Source organism: Salvelinus alpinus, chromosome 24 (assembly GCF_045679555.1).
Source record: "Salvelinus alpinus chromosome 24, SLU_Salpinus.1, whole genome shotgun sequence".
Lineage (NCBI taxonomy): Eukaryota > Metazoa > Chordata > Actinopteri > Salmoniformes > Salmonidae > Salvelinus > Salvelinus alpinus.
The window spans coordinates 4,437,367-4,441,946 of NC_092109.1; the positions used below are offsets into that span (position 1 = coordinate 4,437,367).

General features: G+C 44.6%; 1 long non-coding RNA gene across 1 annotated transcript; it reads left to right on the forward strand.

Annotated features, from left to right (window-relative positions):
* Positions 1-650: 650 nt before the first annotated feature.
* Positions 651-3,471, forward strand: LOC139551745 (uncharacterized). The gene is made up of 3 exons (XR_011670313.1): positions 651-781; positions 1,189-1,244; positions 3,162-3,471. It is a non-coding gene; the product is annotated as an uncharacterized lncRNA (long non-coding RNA).
* Positions 3,472-4,580: the final 1,109 nt, after the last annotated feature.

A 4,580-nucleotide genomic window follows, 5' to 3' on the forward strand; every position in this document is an offset into this window, starting at 1 on the left:
GAATGATGGAGGCCACTTTATTTTTGGGGACCTTCAATGCTGCAGAAATGTTTTGCAACCCTTTTCCCCAGATCTGTGCCTCGACACAATCCTGTCTCGGAGCTCTACAGACAATTCCTTCCACCTCATGGCTTGTTTTTGCTCTGACATGCACTGTCAACCGTGGGACCTTTTATATAGACCGGTGTGTGCCTTTCCAAATCATGTCCAATCAATTGAATTTACCACAGGTGGACTCCAATCAAGTTGTAGAAACAGCTCAAGGATGATCAATGGAAACAGGATGCACCTGAGCTCAATTTCGAGTCTCATAGCTAAGGGTCTGAATACTTATGTAAATAAGGTATTTCTACATTTGTCAAAATTTCTAAAAACCTATTTTCACTTTGTTTTCCTGAGGTATTGTGTTTAGATTGATGAGGGAAAATTGTTATTTAATCAATTTTAGAATAAGGCTGTAACGCAACAACATGTGGAAAAATTCAAGGGGTCTGAGGACTTCTGAATGCACTGCAAGTGTATGTGCACAGAAATGCATATGTCTAGGTGTGTGTTTGTGTCCTTACATAGCTTTGATGGCAGTGCCCCCTAGTGGTCCAGCAGCAGACAGACAGACAACAATGGCGCCAAATGAGGCACATGACTTAGTCATTAAGCCAGCCAGCCAGTCAGTCAGTCGGCCATGGCACTTCAGTTTTACTTCAGTACTGACTAGGACTGGGTTGGTGCAGTGTGCACTATATGTGAACAGTGCATGACCTGAAATAACCTTTCTACATTTGTAAGTATAATATATCTAATTTATCAGATGCTTTTAACCACAGCAACTTAAAATAATGAGTGCGCACATTTTCATATTGGTGACCCTAGTGGGTATCAAACCCAATACCCTTGCGCTTCTAGCGCCATGCTCTTACCAATTGAACCACACAGGACCACTGGTATAGTGTATGACCTTGTGAATGTGATGTTGTAAATACAGAGGTGGATAGCTGTGCCACACTGACCAGACATCAGGACTACAGATAGATAACAGCTGGGACTGTGTGTGTGTGTGTGTGTGTGTGTGTGTGTGTGTGTGTGTGTGTGTGTGTGTGTGTGTGTGTGTGTGTGTGTGTCAGTGTGAGTGGGTCTAAATACAGCATTCTCCAAGGCAGTGTTAACATGTATTTATGTGGATCGTTACAGGGCATCATGCTAATTTCCTCAAAAGGGAAAGGAAAATACTCCTTATACAGACACAGGTAAACATACAGAAACAGTACATTTAGATGACGTGCTCAAATATATACCAATATGTATTTTCAGATCTTTAAACATTGCTGTAATACACTAACAATAATAACTGGCTAATACAAACCCAAATACCCAACTGAAAATTAACGCTTTGTAGTGCCCTTGAAAGTGTACCAGTCACATTTCACCACTAGAGGGAGGGTAGAGACAGTGCTTGAATGCAGTGCATGCTGCAAAGAAGAGAGAGAGCCGGAGAGAGAGAGAGCGAGAGAGATGGGAATAAAGATAGTGAATGTGTCTGCACTGAGCCTTAATCCTAAGAGTCCTGTGCCAGTTAGTTGCATGCTATGAGGGTGTTTGAAATGCTCTTCCGACATAAAATGAGCAGTAGAAGTAGTTATTGTTGATGAAAGATGGCGGACTGGGACTGGAGAGAGGACCGTGAAAGAGAGAGGGGGAAAAAGAGGGCAAAAGAAAGAGAGAGGAAAGGAGAGAGAAGAGAGAAGAAAGAAGGAAGACAGGAGAGCTGGAGAGGAGAGGAGAGGAGAGGAGAGGGCACCAAAAGGTCAATTCCTTCCCTTAGACCACTCCTTCTCTAAATGCCAGTCTAGTTGCTGTGTCACGCCGGATATCAGGTTGGCACGGGGAGTTGGTTGGCGCTGACAGGGGCATGGGGTTGACACGAGTTGAGTCGCTCGATCTCTCTCTCTCTGTGCTACGCCAGTTGGCTGCTGTGTCACAAGTGCTGAGGTTGTCAGACACTCCCTACTGTTGTTCTCTGCACTCCCTTTCTCTCTCCCTCTGCTGTCTCTCACTCATTCTACCTCCTTCGTCCCGCTATCTCCCTCTCTTCTGAGAAGAAGCCATAAAGTTCAATAATGGTCTACTCTAACTCGAGTGCCATATAATACTCCTCATTCTATTTCTCTCTTGTTTTCCTTTTGAAGGAGGGGTGTAGTACTTTTTGTTTATCGGACAGGACAGAGGTAGAGAGGAAAGATAGAGGAGAGAGAGTGCTAAAATAGCAGTGGGGCCGGATTTGGACCTACGCTGCAACGGTATGCGGCTTAGACCACTACTGACTCTAGTCTAGACCACTCCAGGCCACCTTATTCTATTTCTATGGCAAACAGAGATAGTTCTGACAGGACAGCACCACTCGTCTGGTTAGTCTCTTCGGTACTAGGGTAAGTGGATGAACGTAGGCTTGTGTTCACACAGTCCTGTAATGTAGGGGAACATTCTCTACCTCTATCAGAGCAACACGCCATCATATATATGTGTGTGTGTGTGTGTGTGTGTGTGTGTGTGTGTGTGTGTGTGTGTGTGTGTGTGTGTGTGTGTGTGTGTGTGTGTGTGTGTGTGTGTGTGTGTGTGTGTGTGTGTGTGTGTGTGTGTGTGTGTGGACGTGTGGACGTGTTTAACTATTCTTGTGGGGACCAGAAGTCCCTACAAGAATAGTAAACGAACAAAAAGTTGACCAGCTGGGGACATTTTGTTAGTCCCCACAAGGTCAAATGCTATTTCTAGGGGGTTTAGGGTTAAGGTTAGAATTAGTGTTAGGGTTAGAATTAAGTTAAATATTAAGGTTAGGAGCTAGGGTTAGTTGTAGGGTTAGGGTTAGGAGCTAGGGTTAGGTTTAGGGTTAGGATAAAGTTTAGGTTTTTGGGTTAGGGTTAGGGTTAAGGTTAGGGTTAGGGTAAGAGTACGGGTTAGGATTAGGGTTAGGTTTAGGGTTAGGGGTTAGGGAAAATAGGATTTTGAATGGGACTGAATTGTATGTCCCCACAAGGTTAGCTGTACAAGACTGTGTGTGTGTGTGTGTGTGTGTGTGTGTGTGTGTGTGTGTGTGTGTGTGTGTGTGTGTGTGTGTGTGTGTGTGTGTGTGTGTGTGTGTGTGTGTGTGTGTGTGTGTGTCCTTACAGTACCATGATGGTGTGTCCAGGCTTGACCACATTAAGTTCGGCCAGACTCTGGAGGATCTCGCTGACCACTTGCTGGGACTGTTCCTGGGGCTCCTCCTCCTTTCCTGCTCTGCCCCCATCAGCTGATGACCTGATGGAAGAGGGGAACACACACACATAACAATGAAATCATCAATCCCAGACATGATATATGATTACATCATCACATACTGTATATTAGGTGTCATACTTGATGCACACATAGACAGTGTGTTCATTTTCAGTTTTTTTGTCAGATAAATTATTGGACAATAAAATCTCTGTGAGAGAAGAGGTTATGGCGTTGTGTGTTAGCGTGCGGAAATGTGTGTGTCTGTCTTCATGTGTGTGTCACTCTTTATCTCTCCCTCAACGGGGATCTCTTTTGGGGACTTGTCACTCTCTTTGTTTGCATGTCCGTCTATGTCCTGCTGGGTGTGCTGCAGGCTGAGCGTATGACACACCTCGAATGCCTGGCCCACTGTACGCACGGCCTGGGTCTGACAGGGAGAGGGAGAGAGAAGAGAAGGGATGGAGGGAGAGAGAGGGGGAGAGGGAGATTGAATTACATCTACACAGTGGGACATTACTTGGTTGTCATTCATGTTACAGAAAGAAAGAAAGAAAGAGTGTGAGAGAGAGAGAGAGAGCGAGAGAGAACAAAATAGAAAGAGATCGAAAAGGACAGAACAAGCAAATCAGACACCTCATAACATGGAAATATCATAAAACATCACCTTTCTGACTGCACTGGGCCTTTCATAGGCCATTGGGCCACCAAAAGCCGCCAGAACAACTTCAATGTGCCTTGGCATAGATTCAACAAGTGTCTGGAACTTTATTGGAGGGATGCGACACCACTCTTCCAACAATACATTTCATAAGTTGGTGTTTTGTTGATGGTGGTGGGAAACGCTGTCTCAGGCGCCGCTCCAGAATCTCCCATAAGTGTTCAATTGGGTTGAGATCTGGTGACTGACACACACACACACACACACACACACACACACTTTGTTCCTTTGACAAGCCTCTTTCAAAGTCACTGAGATCTCTTCTTCTAGTCATGGTAGCTAAGATAATGGGCAACTGGGCATTTGTATACATGACCCTAAGAATGATGGGTTATTAACTGCAATCATTAACGCAGGAACCACACCTGTGAGGAAGAACCTGCTCTCAAGATGCTTTGTGTTCCTCATTACTCAAGTGTTTCTTTTATTTTGTCAGCTCCCTTAAGTTGATACCGGTGTGCATTTTAAGAGAGAGACCTACGAGAGAGACCTTTTGACACTACATAGATCTTGAATATGTCTTCATATTCAAATGATGTGTCATTTATGCATTGTTTAAGGGTGTAATGCTCGTCTTCAGGTGAAAGAGAGGAGGACCAAGGCGCAGCGT